A 24,154-nucleotide genomic window follows, 5' to 3' on the forward strand; every position below is an offset into this window, starting at 1 on the left:
TGTTATGGGCAAGTTTAGGGCTTGGATTCATCTATGCGAGTTCCTCAACTACAAGCATCGCTTCATGGTATCTTCCATTGATAGTTTGGTTTGATTCATTCAGATTGGTTTGATTCATTCAGAGGATTGAACGTAAATTAAAGGAAGTGAAGGTTACATCAAGATTGGAGAAAGGAAGAAACATCATTGGGAATTCAAGATCGATATGAATTACAAGCTTCATTTAATATCAAACTCCAACTCAAAGCTATTATCATCACAACCTCATCACACAAGATCATGTTACATCTATTCATTCAATTCCATTCATAAAAAGACATCCTGTTACAAGCCATATCACATTATAAATTCAAACATCCATACAAATCAAGTCCAATTACAATCACGGAGGTCAAAGTTATATTACAAAATAAGATTACAAAAATCCAATTACAAAGGAAATTACACAAAAACGAATATTTGACCTATAGTTGCCTTTTGGTCAACCGTTGACTTTTGGGCCAAACAGTTGACCAAAGTCAAACTGAACCTTTGACCGTCCCATCTTTGTGTCACCCCCCAAGTTTCTTCAAGACTTCATCTTCATGTTTCCAATCATGTCCAACCAATATCAAAAGGATATCCATTATTTCCATTGGTACCATGTTAAATCTGCCACGTAAACTGCAACTTGTAAACCTGCATAATACCAATACATAAATCAGTCCCTGTACATACAATTCAAAGAAAAAAGCCTAACATTTTCTTCTAACTGTTTTTCTAACAGTTCATACATCATTAACCACATTCAGATAAACCTCCATACACATCAAGAACTTGTACCATGTACATCACCAAGATACACTTACATCCTTTATACAAAAGCCGTTCAAATCTCGAGTTAACGACATAAACTGCACAGTTTAAATAGCTCCCTGCACAAATAAATACAACAATGCTTTTCAGAAGGGAAACAAGAGAAAGAAGCAGAAAAATATCACTCTCCTGCCATGAACATGTTCATGACCAGTTCAAGACAATTTCCATAAAAGATAAGTTATATGCATCAGGACTGTTACAAGGAAGAGAAGTGCATCATACCAATTCTCATTCATCACCATGTTAGAACTCAAAACCATAAAAAATCATGTTTCCTAATACACTTCAAGTCACCCAGAACCAAACAGCAGCCCTGACCTTCTAAACTAGTTAGTCAATTCTGTTTTGCTTCAGCTAACCAATTTTTTCTTCACAAATAAGCTCACTTCAAAATTGCATAGCTAATCTAGCATTAGTTCAAAAGAACCTACAGTATATACATCATCCTTAACATTACAAAATCCAACATACACCAGTTACATTCAGTCAACAAGAAAAGTAAACATCATTTCATCACCCATAACAAGTTCAGAACTATGCCTAAACATTCTACACATTCAACCAAAACAAAGCTGCAAATTAAACTCACCATCCAATTCAGGACGCGGCGCAATTTCGAATGATTGTCCAAAGTCTACACTGAGTTCCACTACCATATAGCTGGCCCTGCAACACACGCAAAACGTATTCAGCACCATTCAATCACAGTACAAACCATCCAGACAATCAAGACACTGTCATCTTACCAAGGCCAAAATCCGTCCCTGCTTCTCCTTAAAATCAAATGCATCCAACCTGCAAAAAAAAACAAAGTTCACAACCCAGCCATTCATTCATCACATGTTTACAATTCATACAAGTCAAACTCTAAAAAGCCAAACCCCATTCAAACACTTGAAAACCTGCAAGGAACGCACATTCAGATCAGCCTAAGGAACAATCCGAATGTTCACTCTATCATCAATAACCGAACTCAAAGAGAAAATAACCTGCAATTCATCCAACTTCTAACCTCACTTCATTCAACTATAAAGACAGTTAGCCAAACATTATCCACTGCTAGCCCTTAACTTCACTTAACCCCACTGTCAGTTAATACTAATCCCTCCAAATTCTCTTTCAAACTTCACTCACATAATAACCTCTAACTGTCCTAACAGACACAACTAACCTCCTAACAACCTAACTGACTAATCTCTAACAGTTTGTAACAGATTCCAACAACCAAAACTAACTTCACTATAACAGAATCCCAAAACCACTAACAAACTTCAACTAACTTCACTCACTGAGTTGGGCTGAGTCAACAAACTGAGTCGAACCTAACAGAATCCGAACCTAAGTAACTACCTCCCGACCCTCACTCCAAACCTAGTTCACCCGAGCCTGCACTCTATATAATCTCCATTCCCTCCATAATTCAAACTTCAACCATTTTTACACACGCCATTATCTTCTTCACACCTCACTCTTCATCATCTTTTCTCTCCACCATAACACGCTCATTCACCCTCTTCTCCACCTTCATTCCCACTCTCCCTCAATCTTCAATCACTCCCTGTAACTCTTCTCGCACCTCAATTCTCTCCTTCCCTCTACTATACGCTCACGTTCAGAGGCCACCGGAGCTTCTCATCGGAGCTCCGATCGGTCGAGCTTAGCCTCACGTAACTCTCAACACTCCATTCTCAATCTCACGCATCATCAGAAACAACAACGACACGCAACAACTCAAGAAATTCAAAAAAGAAGAAGTTTCGAGGAGAAGAAGCAAGACGAAGAAGAATTCAATGTGCAAGAAACAAATACCTGGATTGATGACGTGACCGCGTTTATTTCGCCAAGCCTCCATTTCGGTCGTTTGCGATCTTCACCACAGGTAAGTGCTAAGAATTCATCACTTCTTCGTCTCTCGCGTACTTCTTGTTACTGTCATATGTAGTAGACGTCACTGAGTTTTTCCCCTAAGGTCTCGTGGCCTATAGCTTCGTCTTCACCATTTAATTCAGCTTCGGAAGTTTTAGGGTTTCACTATTAGGCTAGATGTGAGGAAATAGAGATGAGATTCGAAGAAGCGAAGCTGAGGTTTGAGATGAGAGATTAGAGGCGGATGGGAGAGGTTATCGGATTTGTTTGTTACGGCGGCGCTGTGAATTTTGGATCGGAGAAGAGGGTGAAGGATTGGCGCGGCGCCGGTGAGAGAGAAAGAAAAACGAGAAGGAGAAGGAGGCCTCGGTTTGATCGGTACTATTTGGCGGCGGCCGCTCAGAGAAGGATTTTTCTCCGGCGCCGTTCGCGAGAGAGAGTTTTGAGAACGAGTCTGAGAGAAGATGAAGGGTCGCAATTCATCTAACCCTAAATCCCTTTTCTTTTATTTTCTTTTTTAATTTGTTTTAATAATCTGATAATTGAAAAATGAAGAAAATCTGAATAACACAAATTCAACCATGGGCCTCACGCTGTTTTCAAATGCTGAGCACACCCCCATAGGCCCTCCTTTCACGTTTTTGGTACATAACAACAAAAGAATCTCTGGGCCTAATTCACCCCATCTAAGCCCATCACACCATCCTCATTTTTTGGCTGAACAGAAGTTTGTAACAAAAAACGCCACTGAACATCCTGGGCCTGCCTCAATGGGCCCTGCGCCCAGTTTCTATTCACACTCCCATCTTCAATTCTCACCCCTGTTTACATTTTTATTTAGATTTTAATTAGTTTTTTGTTGGTAATAAAAATGCTGATTTCTCTCTTATCATTTTAGACTTTTAATACAATTTTCAACATAAAAATAATCACTAAAAATATTAGTTTTAGGCTAATTGTTTTAATCTTTTTGCTTGACTTGTAATCCAATTCTTCTCATAAAAATCAATAAAAAATAGTAGTATTTTTTAATTCACTTTGGTGCTGTATTTTTGTTCTATTTTCATACTCTTATGCTATTTCCAATATTCTACTTAGCGATCTTTATTTTCATGTTTCTTTTATTCTTAACCTTAGGTAGAAACCATGATAATATTAGGTAGAAATTCCCATTCATATTAGGCTAGTTTACTTAGGCTAGTTTCTTTTTCTTTTACAACCATAAAACATTAATAAATACTTGAATAAATTCCCCATAAAAAATACAAAGAAAATACTTAAAACACTAATAAAAAAGTGAAAACCTTAAAAAGGGAATGGAAGCTTGAACGTCCCTTGCTTTAGGGAACGTTCGAGTGCTTGGACCTCCCTTGCTTTAGGGTTCCGTTCGGGCGTAAGTTCCCAAATTCTAAAAAAAACACAAACCATAGAGTAACTCGAGTTTCCCTTGCTTTAGGGATTTCCTCGAAACACTCAAACTCTCTCTCTTTCTCTCCTTTCTTAAGGGCATTGTTATCTCCGCTCCATTGCATCCTAGGCTGTCCCCTTATGCAAGAGCGCGAGCGTTAACTCCGCCCAACTAAAAAACACAAAAACAAACAGAAAATCGTGAGCCGAACTACGACGCTCTGATTCCTGAAAAGGATACGTAGGCATCAAGTCGCGGGGCTTGAACGAGCACATTTGTAAATATTTCCTTCTTTTCCCCGTATTTTCTTTTGCATTCATTCGCATTTAGACATAGACATAGATACACACCCTTTAGATAGAAACAAACATAGGTGGATACCATCGAGTACGATGGGCGCGAGGGGTGCTAATACCTTCCCCTCGCGTAACCGACTCCCGTACCTTGATTCTCTGGTCGCAAGACCTTGTTCCTTCCTTTCCTAGGTTTTCTGATATTCCTTTCCCTTATGGGATAAATATATTGGTGGCGACTCTGTTCATTTTTCGCGAGCGTGCGACAGGCGTTAGATCTGAATCATGGGAGATCTTGTAGTGAGAGAGTGAGGGTGCGTGGTAAGCGTATGGAGACTGGCTGCGCTGGATCCCATTGGAAATTTCCATAAAAATTAAAGGGGCGGCCCTGGGATTCGAACCCAGGTTTTGTTGCTTTTCTCTTATCTCTCCTTGCCATGTGTGTCGTTTGGTTTTGCTGATAATAAGATAAACAAAAACAATAATATCTAATAACAAATAACAAATGGAATATTCAAAGATTCAGTCAACCTGGGCCCCACTAATATGCGCGCGAACCAATAAGATGCTGAGTGGCATGCTGACTCGCGAATCAGATGGAGAGAGAATCCTGTCCGCGTTGACCGACCAATGGGGGACCGAGAAGAAGCCACGCGTGCTGCCCAGAAACACAGCGTTGCCGGAGCCGCCGGAGAACGCCTTCTTCTTCGATGAGTTCACGATCTGCCCTAAAAATTAAGCTTTTAGAGTCGCCACCTATTCTGAAGGGCGAATCGGAAACCCTACGCAGTTTAGAGATCGGGGTAAGTTATTATAATCAGGTCGAGGGAAGGTGTTAGGCACCCTCAACCCTTTCCTAAGGTTTTATAATTCCAGGTAAAGGTTTTATGGCTAAAATTTAGATTTAATAGCTAAGGAAATGAATAGGGTGAAAATTGAGATTTGAAAGTGAATTGAGGTTTTAGGGAAGGGGACTCGCCTTGGTTATCCAAGTGCCTACGTATCTCCTTAGGGAGAATCAGAGTCAACGTAGTTCGGGCACAGGGTTGTACGCCTTAGAATTGATTATGGAGGTGTTTGAAGGCTTTTTGAATGGCCTATCGTAGTTTTGAAATGCAAATGTTCGCAAGGTATTTTGAATTACCTTAACGTAGTTTGAACATCGCAGTATTGAAGGGATGAAAATCCGTAGTGTCGTGGTTTAGTGTGTGTCATACCCTAATTTTTGACCCCCCCTGAGATGACATATCTTCAGGATTTTTCATCAGGTCAAGACAAGTACCCAGAGCAGTCATTTCTCTATCTGGTACCTAATCGAGGATGCTCAAAGACAAGAAAGCTCAGGCAAAGGATCAATCAATACAAAGACTAGTCTCTAATACAATCATGGGGCTCAAAAACTTCACTTTTCTCATCTATGATTGATTAGACATCCAGTCATATGAGTACAGTTTTACTCAGGTCACCAGACTAGGGTTTTGAGCCTATCAAGGACTGAAATCAGGGATCACATTTGGGAAACCCTAAAAAACCTCAGAGGGTCATCCAAAGACATCAATCATCTTCAAATAACTCATATTACAAGGTCTACTGGACATCACACTTCAATTCAAAGTCTACAGTCATTACTTTCACATGGTCGACAAATTAGGGTTTTGACCTAGTTCACCAAGATAGTTGACTTCTGATCAGGGCATGAATCCAAAACTCAAGACATGACTCAAGGATCTCTACTACCTCCATATAATCCATTTATATCATCCATTTGGGGAGAAGATCTTATTTCTACACAAAAGCCCAAAAATTCACTTTGTCAGGAAAAAGTCAACTGTGAAGGATCATCATTGACTTTTAAGGTTTTTGGTCAAAAAATGACTTTCAAAGATCAATATCATCAATATATGGATGTCAAAGTCATTTGGCCAAAGAAATTCAAAGAAATTCATCAAGGAGCGAAAAGTCGGGAATTAGGGTTTTTGAAGGCATGGTGAGATCTCAAAATTTCACCTACACAACTCAAAAAACTTCCAACATGAAAGTTGTAGATCTTGCCAAATAAAACAACATCTTACAAGGGAACTTTTTTCAAAAGATCAACCATTTATGAAGTTTTGGAAATTTTGAAGTTTAGGTCATAAACACTTAGAAATTTTTCTAAGTGTTTTAACCTAGTTTTCTTCCAACTTTGGCCTCATTTTTCACAAATTTCCCAAAGGATTTTGAAGAAGACATAAACTAATGATTTAAAGTAGATGTTTAGGGCTTTCCAAATTGTGTTCAACCTTCTCCAAATTCAATTTGAGCTAGGAGTTATGCTTGTTCAAAGTTGGCCTCATGAAGTAAAATTATAGGTCATGTACAATTTGGAACTTTGCAATTTTGTGCATTTTGCTTCACTAAGTGATGCTACATGACCCATAATACATCTGCAAACATGCCATGCATTCATTTTCACCATGCCATAAGAATTGAAGAAGATTCTAAAAAACAAGAACATGTGATTATGTAATGATTACATTTGTGAATTTATGGCAAATTGATGAATCACCCAAGGAATCTTCTCACCAACCAATTAGAGCTCATTTCTGGCTCAGAATTGTCCCCTAAGATCAAGCAAAATCGAGGGCTAGGGGATTGATCAAATGGAATCAAAATTCTCATCATTGCATAAGAGATATTTGCAAATTTCCTTCATGGCTAAGAAACCAAATCAACTTCACTAAGGAAGCTCACTCCTCTGCAGCTATACTGATCCATTTGCCTATAAATACAGATGCATTCCTCATTCAAAAACACACCAAAGCAACCATATTACTTGCTTTCTCTTTCTCTTCTTTTGTTCATTGTTTTTCAAAGTTCTTTGGCAAGAAGAATCGATTTCTTCAAACCAGAGCTTATCTTTGGGAAGTGAGCATTCTAACATCTCAAGGGAGGTCATTTGAGGTGATCCAAGCACCTGTATCACTTCTGTAAGTGGAGGAACACCATTGTTGCTCTCACTTTGGATCGTTTGCAGTTGGAGGTCCATGGAGTAATTCAGGAGGTTCTGAGCCAAGCCAATCATCCAGGCACACTCCTCAGGTCATAGTGAAGCTAACCAGATGGCTGCAGCTCATCTGTAACTCAAGAATCAACACCCTCCATGTTCACTTGAAGCTGAAATCGAGGGAGGTCCATAGAACAATTCAGAAGGATTCAGGCTATAATAAACATCCAGTTAGCATCGTTGAGTCTCAGGGAAGCTATTGAGATCATTCATTCAAGCCCAGGTGCTCTCCATCATCCTCACGACCTCCATTTTCAGAGGTAAGTTTCTGAACTCCACCTCTTTAATTTAAGCACTCTTTGTGGTAAAGCTCGATTCTATCTTGTTCAGCATCATCAGAGGATTGAAAACCCTCTATCATCATTAATTTATTCATCTTGTGCATCATTTAATTTTAAAATTAGGGTTTATGTGTTCTTCGTGTTCATAATGAAATTCGTTAGTTACACTTAGAATAAATGAATTCTGAGCCCATAATCATGTTCCTTGTCCAAAAACGAGTGAGATTGATGTTTACATCATGCCATTTAGTTGAGAAACCAGAGAGTTAGGAATTTGAAAATCTGAAGCTCGAGGAAGAAGATGAACATGGCGCGCGTAAAATTTGAATTTCCTGGCTTATCTGAAAATATAATATATTGAGTGTATATAGTTAACAAGCTGCGCGCGCAGCTCAGTTGGTTAAGTTTTGAAATGTGATCATGAAGGGCGTGGGTTCGAACCTCTCTAGGGCCAAACCAATTTTTTAGCACCCATTTTCATTTCTTTTTTTTTTTACAAACTTCACACAATTAATAAACTTATCAAATTAAATCATTTTCACTTCATTTTTCACACACTTGCTATTTAATATACCTACTTTGTGAATAATCAAAAAATTATAAAAAATATTATTTATTTCATGTATTTTAATTAGGTTTAAAATAGTATGTTTTAAATGTTTTCTTAAATACTTATATATATATATTTTCATTTTGTTTTAACCTAATTACTTTGTGAATAATTTTATGATAAAACCCTAATTGTTTAGGTCTTAATTAAGTAAAAATCTTTATTTTTATCTTAATTAAGTTGACTTTTTGTCAATTTTCAAAGCTGTTATCAGTCTCCGATTAAACGGATGATTAAGGTTTTCAAACAACAAAACCTTGTATCATTCCAGATCATTTTTTTAAATTGCTTTCACACCAGTACTGCAAAGTACTGGGCCTCTAATAGAGTGTAAGTCCCAAAAACCTTCTCTTCTTAGCTTGTTTTCAAAACTGTATTTTCAAAATCTTCTTTCTGTTTTCAAAACATTCTTCTGGTATTTGAAGGGCATTATTCCCGGTGAAACTCTTCAGATACCTATGTGACCTTTGTCCATCTTCACTTCTTCTGTTTTCAAAAACCATTAACTGTTTATCATATATATTCAACTGTTAATCAAACAACTAAAATACTGTTGAGGCTCTGTACATACTTCTTCAATGGCCTCCACTCCATCCAGGTTAGGCTTTACAAGATTTCAATTTACAGTCTTTGTTTAAATTACTGTCAAATATAAACTGTGCATATATTAGTTTAGAACTGCGTTTGAGTATAAACCTTAGGACAGTTAAACTATATATATATTATAGGAATATGACCTAGGACTGAGAATGTCTTCCCGGTGAAGGCTCTTTCCTAATTAGAGATCTGTAGTTCAAACCCCCAAGATGAATTATTCCCGGTGAAACATCTTGGCAAAAACCTTAGAATCCAAATAATAGGACACATCCACCCAAAGAGGAATTATTCCCGGTGAAACCTCTTACCCATTTGCTTAGAGCCAAAATAAGTTCAAAACTACATAGCTTTCTCTTGTGCTATAACAAGGACCCTCGATTAGCCTCCTCTTGGGCTTTGTACAAGGACCCACAGGCTTCTTAAAAGCATTTCCAGCTTCCTCTTGAGCTTGTATACAAGGACCCATCAGGTTTCTTATAAACATAGGAACAGGTCTTTAGTCACCTTTTAGCCTACCCTAGTGAGTTTCTTCCAATTTAAACCAGACTTTAAACAAGCTAAGTTTGTCTCAATTTTGCATTGAGTACACTTTTTGGAATGAGAGACATGGACAGTCTCTGTCACCCTTATCTTCATCAATCTTCCTTAGCAGAGTCTAGGATCCATGTTTGATCATCCTCAGCATGTGTCAGCCTTCATCTTGGGCTTTAAACAAGAAGTCTCCATTAGATAATCTTTCTGCCATTCATATTAACAAAATCCCCTGGAAAGGGTTAGCCTCCAACATCTGTCTAAAATGTCAAAATCCCCTGGAAAGGGTTAGCCTCCAACATCTGTCTAAAATGTCAAAATCCCCTGGAAAGGGTTAGCCTCCAACATCTGTCTAAAATGTCAAAATCCCCTGGAAAGGGTTAGCCTCCAACATCTGTCTAAAATGTCAAAATCCCCTGGAAAGGGTTAGCCTCCAACATCTGTCTAAAATGTCAAAATCCCTGGAAAGGGTTAGCTTCCACACATTCCTCCATTTTAATAAAAACCCCTGGAAAGGGTTAGCCTCCAAAGTCAATTAATAAAAATGTCAAAAAATAAAGATTCATTTCTCTTAGGAGATAATTTCCCCAAAAGAGTCAAAATCCCTGGAAAGGGTCAGCCTCCAAAAAACATGATAAAAGTCAGTCTTTTAACAGACAAATTCACCAGCTGAGTCAAAATCCCTGGAAAGGGTTAGCTTCCAAAGAAAAACAGTCTTTTAATAAATAAAACCTCCTCAGTAGAGTCAAAACCAACAAAAAACAGTTAGCCTCAACCTTGGGCTTCATACAAGGCACCCAAACAATAAAACTCCCCTGTCAAGAGTCAGCCTCAACCTTGGGCATTGTACAAGGCAGATAATAGAGTCTCCCCAGTGAGTTCTTCATCACTCAGTAGCCACAACCTTGGGCTTTGTACAAGGCAGATAAACCATATTTTCATGTGTCAAAGATTCCTAACACTTAGGATCTTTCCCCATATAGTCATCAATACTTAATTCATTTAAGAGTCCGCCACAACCTTGGGCTTTGTACAAGGCAGAAAATAATGTTTTCCCCTAGCTAGAGTTAGCCACAACCTTGGGCTTTGTACAAGGCACATAAATAGAGTCTCCCTAAGTAGAGTCAGCCTCAATTCTGGGCTTTGTACAGAACACTAAAATACCCTGTAATTAATTCCCAGTGGAGTCATCTCCCAGAGTCAATAATATTAATTAATCAATCAAAAAGCCTCAAGCTTGGGCCTCATACAAGCCAGCTAAAGTCAAATCTTTTATACAGTAGATAGACATAGCTTATCTCTATAGAGAGATATTTTTACTACTCTACCACATTCAAACAAACATTTCATTTCAATTTTAATCAAGTCTCCCATTTAGGATTTTGAAAGGCATGAGCTGGCAGTAAAACCCAGACATGTGGTAACTTTCCCTAATTTGGATGAGCATCTTTCTTTCATTTAAGAGGCATTTGACTAGTATACTTGCACATACACAAGTAAGGTCCCCCTCTTGAATGAAATGAATTCAGTTATTCTGTCACTCCTTTAAATGTTTGTGGTAGAATAGTACAAATACCTCTCTGTAGAGATAATTTCATGTCTCTTTACTGTAAACAGAGATTTAATTCCAAGCTTCAACCTTGAGCTTCAAGCAAGGCACCAAAAATAATTAAATTCCCTAGTTAGTTCCCCGAACTACATTAAGCTCTGACTTCCACTAGGGATATGTAGGCATGAGGTTCACAAGGAATCTCAGCGAGCTAATAAAATACCAAAAATAGTCAGTTTGTCTGTCTGTCTGTCTTTTAAAATCAATTCAATTCTCTCTCCTAATACAAAGGAGAAACTTTCCCAATCTTTAGCAATAAACACAAACACAATGACACAGAGAAGGTTCCTGTAGAGTACTACAGATATGTAGGGTGTTTAAACACTTCCCTATGTATAACCGACCTCCCGGACTCCAGAATTTCTAGTCTAGGTGTAAATCCCCACACTTAGCAAACTCCTAGGGTTTAGTTGAGATCTTTTTTTCCCTTTCCTACTCGTAGGACAAATAAGAAAGTTCGTGTGATATCGTAGGAAGAACTGAAACAAAATTCATCCCACCACGGGCGCATTCTCCTTCCAAATTTCGCGTGAAGGGTCTAGCGTGCCGTCCTCCCAAGTGAAACGGGGAGGTAAAAGAAAACGACACCACAGTGTGTTTTGAATGTTTGGGCGTACAACCCTGATTTGATATGTCACGGTTAGATGCGATGATCAGTAGATTTTATCAGTATAGCTAATGGATTAATGGGCATTGCTGGTTACTCAGATCGATAGATTCGATCGTCGCGGGCACCAAATTAAATGTATTTTAAATTATATATTTTTATCTCTCGTCTAATGCGACTAATAGCTTTAGTCGGGTCGAGGAGAGAATTATTTAAGGGTTAATGGGATTGGGGCAAACCCTAATATTTTTTATAAGTTTCTAGGGTTTGTATGTCTTTTAACAATTAAAAGAATTAAATAAATTAAATCGAAAAAAATCGAGATAATCGGGAGTTAATCCTAAAACCTAATCATGGCCCTAACCCTAATTTTAACTATCCTAATTCTAAGCAAATAAATTAGTTAAACTAAATATAAATAATTACTTCATTTTAATCTAAACAAAAAGATAACCAAAAAATAATAAATATGATAAAACCTGGTTTTGATTGCAAGTGTCATCCCCTTTACAGTGTATGGTGGACCTGCCTGCTCCTGGGCGTTAGATCTGAATCTTGGGAGATCTTGTGGTGAGAGAGTGAGGGTGCGTGGTAAGCGTATGTAGACTGGCTGCGCTGGATCCCATTGGAAATTTCCAAAAAAATTAAAGGGGCGGCCCTGGGATTCGAACCCAGGTTTTGTTGCTTTCCTCATATCTCTCCTTGCCATGTGTGTCGTTTGGTTTTGCTGATAATAAGATAAACAAAAACAATAATATCTAATAACAAATAACAAATGGAATATTCAAAGATTCAGTCAACCTGGGCCCCACTAATATGCGCGCGAACCAATAAGATGCTGAGTGGCATGCTGACTCGCGAATCAGATGGAGAGAGAATCCTGTCCGCGTTGACCGACCAATGGGGGACCGAGAAGAAGCCACGCGTGCTGCCCAGAAACACAGCGTTGCCGGAGCTGCCGGAGAACGCCTTCTTCTCCGATGAGTTCACGATCTGCCCTAAAAATTAAGTTTTTAGAGTCGCCACCTATTCTGAAGGGCGAATAGGAAACCCTACGCAATTTAGAGATCGGGGTAAGTTATTATAATCAGGTCGAGGGAAGGTGTTAGGCACCCTCAACCCTTTCCTAAGGTTTTATAATTCCAGGTAAAGGTTTTATGGCTAAAATTTAGATTTAATAGCTAAGGAAATGAATAGGGTGAAAATTGAGATTTGAAAGTGAATTGAGGTTTTAGGGAAGGGGACTCGCCTTGGTTATCCAAGTGCCTACGTATCTCCTTAGGGAGAATCAGAGTCAACGTAGTTCGGGCACAGGGTTGTACGCCTTAGAATTGATTATGGAGGTGTTTGAAGGCTTTTTGAATGGCCTATCGTAGTTTTGAAGTGCAAATGTTCGCAAGGTATTTTGAATTACCTTATCGTAGTTTGAACATCGCAGTATTGAAGGGATGAAAATCCGTAGTGTCGTGGTTTAGTGTGTTTTGAATGTTTAGGCGTACAACCCTAATTTGATATGTCACCGTTAGATGCGATGATCAATCGATTTGATCAGTATAGCTAACGGATTAATGGGGCATTGCTGGTTACTCAGATCGATAGATTCGATCGTCGCAGATAGCAAATTAAATGTATTTTAAATTATATATTTTTATCTCTCGTCTAATGCGACCAATAGCTTTAGTCGGGTCGAGGAGAGAATTATTTAAGGGTTAATGGGATTGGGGCAAACCCTAATATTTTTGATAAGTTTCTAGGGTTTGTATGTCTTTTAACAATTAAAAGAGTTAAATAAATTAAATCAAAAAAAATCAAGATAATCGGGAGTTAATCCTAAAACCTAATCATGGCCCTAACCCTAATTTTAATTATCCTAATTCTAAGCAAATAAATTAGTTAAACTAAATATAAATAATTACATAATTTTAATCTAAACAAATAGATAACCAAAAAATAAAAAATATGATAAAACCTGGTTTTGATTGCATGTGTCATCCCCTTTAAAGTGTATGGTGGACCTGCCTGCTCCTGGACGTTAGATCTGAATCATGGGAGATCTTATGGTGAGAGAGTGAGGGTGCGTGGTAAGCGTATGGAGACTGGCTGCGCTGGATCCCATTGGAAATATCCATAAAAATTAAAGGGGCGGCCCTGGGATTCGAACCCAGGTTTTGTTGCTTTCCTCATATCTCTCCTTGCCATGTGTGTCGTTTGGTTTTGCTGATAATAAGATAAACAAAAACAATAATATCTAATAACAAATAACAAATGGAATATTCCAATATTCAGTCAACCTGGGCACCACTAATATGCGCGCGAACCAATAAGATGCTGAGTGGAATGCTGACTCGCGAATCAGATGGAGAGAGAATTCTGTCCGTGTTGACCGACCAATGGGGGACCGAGAAGAAGCCACGCGTGCTGCCCAGAAACACAGCGTTGCCGGAGCTGCCGGAGAACGCCTTCTTCTCCGATGAGTTCACGATCTGCCCTAAAAATTAAGCTTCTAGAGTCGCCACCTATTCTGAAGGGCGAATAGGAAACCCTACGCAGTTTAGAGATCGGGGTAAGTTATTATAATCAGGTCGAGGGAAGGTGTTAGGCACCCTCAACCATTTCCTAAGGTTTTATAATTCAAGGTAAAGGTTTTATGGCTAAAATTTAGATTTAATAGCTAAGGAAATGAATAGGGTGAAAATTGAGATCTGAAAGTGAATTGAGGTTTTAGGGAAGGGGACTCGCCTTGGTTATCCAAGTGCCTACGTATCTCCTTAGGGAGAATCAGAGTCAACGTGGTTCGGGCACAGGGTTGTAAGCCTTAGAATTGATTATGGAGGTGTTTGAAGGCTTTTTGAATGGCCTATCGTAGTTTTGAAATGCAAATGTTCGCAAGGTATTTTGAATTACCTTAACGTAGTTTGAACATCGCAGTATTGAAGGGATGAAAATCCGTAGTGTCGTGGTTTAGTGTGTTTTGAATGTTTGGGCGTACAACCCTGATTTGATATGTCACTGTTAGATGCGATGATCAATCGATTTGATCAGTATAGCTAACGGATTAATGGGGCATTGCTGGTTACTCAGATCGATAGATTCGATCGTCGCAGATAGCAAATTAAATGTATTTTAAATTATATATTTTTATCTCTCGTCTAATGCGACCAATAGCTTTAGTGGGGTCAAGGAGAGAATTATTTAAGGGTTAATGGGATTGGGGCAAACCCTAATATTTTTGATAAGTTTCTAGGGTTTGTATGTCTTTTAACAATTAAAAGAGTTAAATAAATTAAATCAAAAAAAATCAAGATAATCGGGAGTTAATCCTAAAACCTAATCATGGCCCTAACCCTAATTTTAATTATCCTAATTCTAAGCAAATAAATTAGTTAAACTAAATATAAATAATTACTTAATTTTAATCTAAACAAATAGATAACCAAAAAATAAAAAATATGATAAAACCTGGTTTTGATTGCATGTGTCATCCCCTTTAAAGTGTATGGTGGACCTGCCTGCTCCTGGACGTTAGATCTGAATCATGGGAGATCTTGTGGTGAGAGAGTGAGGGTGCGTGGTAAGCGTATGGAGACTGGCTGCGCTGGATCCCATTGGAAATTTCCATAAAAATTAAAGGGGCGGCCCTGGGATTCGAACCCAGGTTTTGTTGCTTTCCTCATATCTCTCCTTGCCATGTGTGTCGTTTGGTTTTGCTGATAATAAGATAAACAAAAACAATAATATCTAATAACAAATAACAAATGGAATATTCCAATATTCAGTCAACCTGGGCACCACTAATATGCGCGCGAACCAATAAGATGCTGAGTGGAATGCTGACTCGCGAATCAGATGGAGAGAGAATTCTGTCCGTGTTGACCGACCAATGGGGGACCGAGAAGAAGCCACGCGTGCTGCCCAGAAACACAGCGTTGCCGGAGCTGCCGGAGAACGCCTTCTTCTCCGATGAGTTCACGATCTGCCCTAAAAATTAAGCTTCTAGAGTCGCCACCTATTCTGAAGGGCGAATAGGAAACCCTACGCAGTTTAGAGATCGGGGTAAGTTATTATAATCAGGTCGAGGGAAGGTGTTAGGCACCCTCAACCATTTCCTAAGGTTTTATAATTCAAGGTAAAGGTTTTATGGCTAAAATTTAGATTTAATAGCTAAGGAAATGAATAGGGTGAAAATTGAGATCTGAAAGTGAATTGAGGTTTTAGGGAAGGGGACTCGCCTTGGTTATCCAAGTGCCTACGTATCTCCTTAGGGAGAATCAGAGTCAACGTGGTTCGGGCACAGGGTTGTACGCCTTAGAATTGATTATGGAGGTGTTTGAAGGCTTTTTGAATGGCCTATCGTAGTTTTGAAATGCAAATGTTCGCAAGGTATTTTGAATTACCTTAACGTAGTTTGAACATCGCAGTATTGAAGGGATGAAAATCCGTAGTGTCGTGGTTTAGTGTGTTTTGAATGTTTGGGCGTACAACCCTGATTTGATATGTCACTGTTAGATGCGATGATCAATCGATTTGATCAGTATAGCTAACGGATTAATGGGGCATTGCTGGTTACTCAGATCGATAGATTCGATCGTCGCAGATAGCAAATTAAATGTATTTTAAATTATATATTTTTATCTCTCGTCTAATGCGACCAATAGCTTTAGTGGGGTCAAGGAGAGAATTATTTAAGGGTTAATGGGATTGGGGCAAACCCTAATATTTTTGATAAGTTTCTAGGGTTTGTATGTCTTTTAACAATTAAAAGAGTTAAATAAATTAAATCAAAAAAAATCAAGATAATCGGGAGTTAATCCTAAAACCTAATCATGGCCCTAACCCTAATTTTAATTATCCTAATTCTAAGCAAATAAATTAGTTAAACTAAATATAAATAATTACTTAATTTTAATCTAAACAAATAGATAACCAAAAAATAAAAAATATGATAAAACCTGGTTTTGATTGCATGTGTCATCCCCTTTAAAGTGTATGGTGGACCTGCCTGCTCCTGGACGTTAGATCTGAATCATGGGAGATCTTGTGGTGAGAGAGTGAGGGTGCGTGGTAAGCGTATGGAGACTGGCTGCGCTGGATCCCATTGGAAATTTCCATAAAAATTAAAGGGGCGGCCCTGGGATTCGAACCCAGGTTTTGTTGCTTTCCTCATATCTCTCCTTGCCATGTGTGTCGTTTGGTTTTGCTGATAATAAGATAAACAAAAACAATAATATCTAATAACAAATAACAAATGGAATATTCCAATATTCAGTCAACCTGGGCACCACTAATATGCGCGCGAACCAATAAGATGCTGAGTGGAATGCTGACTCGCGAATCAGATGGAGAGAGAATTCTGTCCGTGTTGACCGACCAATGGGGGACCGAGAAGAAGCCACGCGTGCTGCCCAGAAACACAGCGTTGCCGGAGCTGCCGGAGAACGCCTTCTTCTCCGATGAGTTCACGATCTGCCCTAAAAATTAAGCTTCTAGAGTCGCCACCTATTCTGAAGGGCGAATAGGAAACCCTACGCAGTTTAGAGATCGGGGTAAGTTATTATAATCAGGTCGAGGGAAGGTGTTAGGCACCCTCAACCATTTCCTAAGGTTTTATAATTCAAGGTAAAGGTTTTATGGCTAAAATTTAGATTTAATAGCTAAGGAAATGAATAGGGTGAAAATTGAGATCTGAAAGTGAATTGAGGTTTTAGGGAAGGGGACTCGCCTTGGTTATCCAAGTGCCTACGTATCTCCTTAGGGAGAATCAGAGTCAACGTGGTTCGGGCACAGGGTTGTACGCCTTAGAATTGATTATGGAGGTGTTTGAAGGCTTTTTGAATGGCCTATCGTAGTTTTGAAATGCAAATGTTCGCAAGGTATTTTGAATTACCTTAACGTAGTTTGAACATCGCAGTATTGAAGGGATGAAAATCCGTAGTGTCGTGGTTTAGTGTGTTTTGAATGTTTGGGCGTACAACCCTGATTTGATATGTCACCGTTAGATGCGATGATCAATAGATTTGATCAGTATAGCTAACGGATTAATGGGGCATTGCTGGTTACTCAGATCGATAGATTCGATCGTCGCAGATAGCAAATTAAATGTATTTTAAATTATATATTTTTATCTCTCGTCTAATGCGACCAATAGCTTTAGTCGGGTCGAGGAGAGAATTATTTAAGGGTTAATGGGATTGGGGCAAACCCTAATATTTTTGATAAGTTTCTAGGGTTTGTATGTCTTTTAACAATTAAAAGAGTTAAATAAATTAAATCAAAAAAAATCAAGATAATCGGGAGTTAATCCTAAAACCTAATCATGGCCCTAACCCTAATTTTAATTATCCTAATTCTAAGCAAATAAATTAGTTAAACTAAATATAAATAATTACTTAATTTTAATCTAAACAAATAGATAACCAAAAAATAAAAAATATGATAAAACCTGGTTTTGATTGCATGTGTCATCCCCTTTAAAGTGTATGGTGGACCTGCCTGCTCCTGGACGTTAGATCTGAATCATGGGAGATCTTGTGGTGAGAGAGTGAGGGTGCGTGGTAAGCGTATGGAGACTGGCTGCGCTGGATCCCATTGGAAATTTCCATAAAAATTAAAGGGGCGGCCCTGGGATTCGAACCCAGGTTTTGTTGCTTTCCTCATATCTCTCCTTGCCATGTGTGTCGTTTGGTTTTGCTGATAATAAGATAAACAAAAACAATAATATCTAATAACAAATAACAAATGGAATATTCCAATATTCAGTCAACCTGGGCACCACTAATATGCGCGCGAACCAATAAGATGCTGAGTGGAATGCTGACTCGCGAATCAGATGGAGAGAGAATTCTGTCCGTGTTGACCGACCAATGGGGGACCGAGAAGAAGCCACGCGTGCTGCCCAGAAACACAGCGTTGCCGGAGCTGCCGGAGAACGCCTTCTTCTCCGATGAGTTCACGATCTGCCCTAAAAATTAAGCTTCTAGAGTCGCCACCTATTCTGAAGGGCGAATAGGAAACCCTACGCAGTTTAGAGATCGGGGTAAGTTATTATAATCAGGTCGAGGGAAGGTGTTAGGCACCCTCAACCATTTCCTAAGGTTTTATAATTCAAGGTAAAGGTTTTATGGCTAAAATTTAGATTTAATAGCTAAGGAAATGAATAGGGTGAAAATTGAGATTTGAAAGTGAATTGAGGTTTTAGGGAAGGGGACTCGCCTTGGTTATCCAAGTGCCTACGTATCTCCTTAGGGAGAATCAGAGTCAACGTGGTTCGGGCACAGGGTTGTACGCCTTAGAATTGATTATGGAGGTGTTTGAAGGCTTTTTGAATGGCCTATCGTAGTTTTGAAATGCAAATGTTCGCAAGGTATTTTGAATTACCTTAACGTAGTTTGAACATCGCAGTATTGAAGGGATGAAAATCCGTAGTGTCGTGGTTTAGTGTGTTTTGAATGTTTGGGCGTACAACCCTGATTTGATATGTCACCGTTAGATGCGATGATCAATAGATTTGATCAGTATAGCTAACGGATTAATGGGGCATTGCTGGTTACTCAGATCGATAGATTCGATCGTCGCAGGTAGCAAATTAAATGTATTTTAAATTATATATTTTTATCTCTCGTCTAATGCGACCAATAGCTTTAGTCGGGTCGAGGAGAGAATTATTTAAGGTTTAATGGGATTGGGGCAAACCCTAATATTTTTGATAAGTTTCTAGGGTTTGTATGTCTTTTAACAATTAAAAGAATTAAATAAATTAAATCGAAAAAAATCGAGATAATCGGGAGTTAATCCTAAAACCTAATCATGGCCCTAACCCTAATTTTAATTATCCTAATTCTAAGCAAATAAATTAGTTAAACTAAATATAAATAATTACTTAATTTTAATCTAAACAAATAGATAACCAAAAAATAAAAAATATGATAAAACCTGGTTTTGATTGCATGTGTCATCCCCTTTAGAGTGTATGGTGGACCTGCCTGCTCCTGGACGATAGATCTGAATCATGGGAGATCTTGTGGTGAGAGAGTGAGGGTGCGTGGTAAGCGTATGGAGACTTGCTGCGCTGGATCCCATTGGAAATTTCCATAAAAATTAAAGGGGCGGCCCTGGGATTCGAACCCAGGTTTTGTTGCTTTCCTCATATCTCTCCTTGCCATGTGTGTCGTTTGGTTTTGCTGATAATAAGATAAACAAAAACAATAATATCTAATAACAAATAACAAATGGAATATTCAAAGATTCAGTCAACCTGGGCCCCACTAATATGCGCGCAAACCAATAAGATGCTGAGTGGAATGCTGACTCGCGAATCATATGGAGAGAGAATTCTGTCCGCGTTGACCGACCAATGGGGGACCGAGAAGAAGCCACGCGTGCTGCCCAGAAACACAGCGTTGCCGGAGCCGCCGGAGAACGCCTTCTTCTCCGATGAGTTCACGATCTGCCCTAAAAATTAAGCTTCTAGAGTCGCCACCTATTCTGAAGGGCGAATAGGAAACCCTACGCAGTTTAGAGATCGGGGTAAGTTATTATAATCAGGTCGAGGGAAGGTGTTAGGCACCCTCAACCATTTCCTAAGGTTTTATAATTCAAGGTAAAGGTTTTATGGCTAAAATTTAGATTTAATAGCTAAGGAAATGAATAGGGTGAAAATTGAGATTTGAAAGTGAATTGAGGTTTTAGGGAAGGGGACTCGCCTTGGTTATCCAAGTGCCTACGTATCTCCTTAGGGAGAATCAGAGTCAACGTGGTTCGGGCACAGGGTTGTACGCCTTAGAATTGATTATGGAGGTGTTTGAAGGCTTTTTGAATGGCCTATCGTAGTTTTGAAATGCAAATGTTCGCAAGGTATTTTGAATTACCTTAACGTAGTTTGAACATCGCAGTATTGAAGGGATGAAAATCCGTAGTGTCGTGGTTTAGTGTGTTTTGAATGTTTGGGCGTACAACCCTGATTTGATATGTCACCGTTAGATGCGATGATCAATAGATTTGATCAGTATAGCTAACGGATTAATGGGGCATTGCTGGTTACTCAGATCGATAGATTCGATCGTCGCAGGTAGCAAATTAAATGTATTTTAAATTATATATTTTTATCTCTCGTCTAATGCGACCAATAGCTTTAGTCGGGTCGAGGAGAGAATTATTTAAGGTTTAATGGGATTGGGGCAAACCCTAATATTTTTTATAAGTTTCTAGGGTTTGTATGTCTTTTAACAATTAAAAGAATTAAATAAATTAAATCGAAAAAAATCGAGATAATCGGGAGTTAATCCTAAAACCTAATCATGGCCCTAACCCTAATTTTAATTATCCTAATTCTAAGCAAATAAATTAGTTAAACTAAATATAAATAATTACTTAATTTTAATCTAAACAAATAGATAACCAAAAAATAAAAAATATGATAAAACCTGGTTTTGATTGCATGTGTCATCCCCTTTAGAGTGTATGGTGGACCTGCCTGCTCCTGGACGATAGATCTGAATCATGGGAGATCTTGTGGTGAGAGAGTGAGGGTGCGTGGTAAGCGTATGGAGACTTGCTGCGCTGGATCGCATTGGAAATTTCCATAAAAATTAAAGGGGCGGCCCTGGCAATCGAACCCAGGTTTTGTTGCTTTCCTCATATCTCTCCTTGCCATGTGTGTCGTTTGGTTTTGCTGATAATAAGATAAACAAAAACAATAATATCTAATAACAAATAACAAATGGAATATTCAAAGATTCAATCAACCTGGGCCCCACTAATATGCGCGCAAACCAATAAGATGCTGAGTGGAATGCTGACTCGCGAATCATATGGAGAGAGAATTTTGTCCGCGCTGACCGACCAATGGGGGACCGAGAAGAAGCCACGCGTGCTGCCCAGAAACACAGCGTTGCCGGAGCCGCCGGAGAACGCCTTCTTCTCCGATGAGTTCACGATCTGCCCTAAAAATTAAGCTTTTAGAGTCGCCACCTATTCTGAAGGGCGAATAGGAAACCCTACGCAGTTTAGAGATCGGGGTAAGTTATTATAATCAGGTCGAGGGAAGGTGTTAGGCACCCTCAACCCTTTCCTAAGGTTTTATAATTCCAAGTAAAGGTTTTATGGCTAAAATTTAGATTTAATAGCTAAGGAAATGAATAGGGTGAAAATTGAGATTTGAAAGTGAATTGAGGTTTTAGGGAAGGGGACTCGCCTTGGTTATCCAAGTGCCTACGTATCTCCTTAGGGAGAATCAGAGTCAACGTAGTTCGGGCACAAGGGTTGTACGCCTTAGAATTGATTATGGAGGTGTTTGAAGGCTTTTTGAATGGCCTATCGTAGTTTTGAAATGCAAATGTTCGCAAGGTATTTTGAATTACCTTATCGTAGTTTGAACATCGCAGTATTGAAGGGATGAAAATCCGTAGTGTCGTGGTTTAGTGTGTTTTGAATGTTTGGGCGTACAACCCTGATTTGATATGTCACCGTTAGATGCGATGATCAATAGATTTGATCAGTATAGCTAACGGATTAATGGGGCATTGCTGGTTACTCAGATCGATAGATTCGATCGTCGCAGGCAGCAAATTAAATGTATTTTAAATTATATATTTTTATCTCTCGTCTAATGCGACCAATAGCTTTAGTCGGGTCGAGGAGAGAATTATTTAAGGTTTAATGGGATTGGGGCAAACCCTAATATTTTTGATAAGTTTCTAGGGTTTGTATGTCTTTTAACAATTAAAAGAATTAAATAAATTAAATCGAAAAAAATCGAGATAATCGGGAGTTAATCCTAAAACCTAATCATGGCCCTAACCCTAATTTTAATTATCCTAATTCTAAGCAAATAAATTAGTTAAACTAAATATAAATAATTACTTAATTTTAATCTAAACAAATAGATAACCAAAAAATAAAAAATATGATAAAACCTGGTTTTGATTGCATGTGTCATCCCCTTTAGAGTGTATGGTGGACCTGCCTGCTCCTGGACGTTAGATCTGAATCATGGGAGATCTTGTGGTGAGAGAGTGAGGGTGCGTGGTAAGCGTATGGAGACTGGCTGCGCTGGATCCCATTGGAAATTTCCATAAAAATTAAAGGGGCGGCCCTGGGATTCGAACCCAGGTTTTGTTGCTTTCCTCATATCTCTCCTTGCCATGTGTGTCGTTTGGTTTTGCTGATAATAAGATAAACAAAAACAATAATATCTAATAACAAATAACAAATGGAATATTCAAAGATTCAGTCAACCATGGGCCCCACTAATATGCGCGCAAACCAATAAGATGCTGAGTGGAATGCTGACTCGCGAATCATATGGAGAGAGAATTCTGTCCGCGTTGACCGACCAATGGGGGACCGAGAAGAAGCCACGCGTGCTGCCCAGAAACACAGCGTTGCCGGAGCCGCCGGAGAACGCCTTCTTCTCCGATGAGTTCACGATCTGCCCTAAAAATTAAGCTTCTAGAGTCGCCACCTATTCTGAAGGGCGAATAGGAAACCCTACGCAGTTTAGAGATCGGGGTAAGTTATTATAATCAGGTCGAGGGAAGGTGTTAGGCACCCTCAACCCTTTCCTAAGGTTTTATAATTCCAGGTAAAGGTTTTATGGCTAAAATTTAGATTTAATAGCTAAGGAAATGAATAGGGTGAAAATTGAGATTTGAAAGTGAATTGAGGTTTTAGGGAAGGGGACTCGCCTTGGTTATCCAAGTGCCTACGTATCTCCTTAGGGAGAATCAGAGTCAACGTAGTTCGGGCACAGGGTTGTACGCCTTAGAATTGATTATGGAGGTGTTTGAAGGCTTTTTGAATGGCCTATCGTAGTTTTGAAATGCAAATGTTCGCAAGGTATTTTGAATTACCTTATCGTAGTTTGAACATCGCAGTATTGAAGGGATGAAAATCCGTAGTGTCGTGGTTTAGTGTGTTTTGAATGTTTGGGCGTACAACCCTGATTTGATATGTCACCGTTAGATGCGATGATCAATAGATTTGATCAGTATAGCTAACGGATTAATGGGGCATTGCTGGTTACTCAGATCGATAGATTCGATCGTCGCAGGCAGCAAATTAAATGTATTTTAAATTATATATTTTTATCTCTCGTCTAATGCGACCAATAGCTTTAGTCGGGTCGAGGAGAGAATTATTTAAGGGTTAATGGGATTGGGGCAAACCCTAATATTTTTGATAAGTTTCTAGGGTTTGTATGTCTTTTAACAATTAAAAGAATTAAATAAATTAAATCGAAAAAAATCGAGATAATCGGGAGTTAATCCTAAAACCTAATCATGGCCCTAACCCTAATTTTAATTATTCTAATTCTAAGCAAATAAATTAGTTAAACTAAATATAAATAATTACTTAATTTTAATCTAAACAAATAGATAACCAAAAAATAAAAAATATGATAAAACCTGGTTTTGATTGCATGTGTCATCCCCTTTAGAGTGTATGGTGGACC

The sequence above is a fragment of the Vicia villosa genome, linkage group LG5, assembly GCF_029867415.1.
Source record: "Vicia villosa cultivar HV-30 ecotype Madison, WI linkage group LG5, Vvil1.0, whole genome shotgun sequence".
Classification (NCBI taxonomy): Eukaryota; Viridiplantae; Streptophyta; class Magnoliopsida; order Fabales; family Fabaceae; genus Vicia; species Vicia villosa.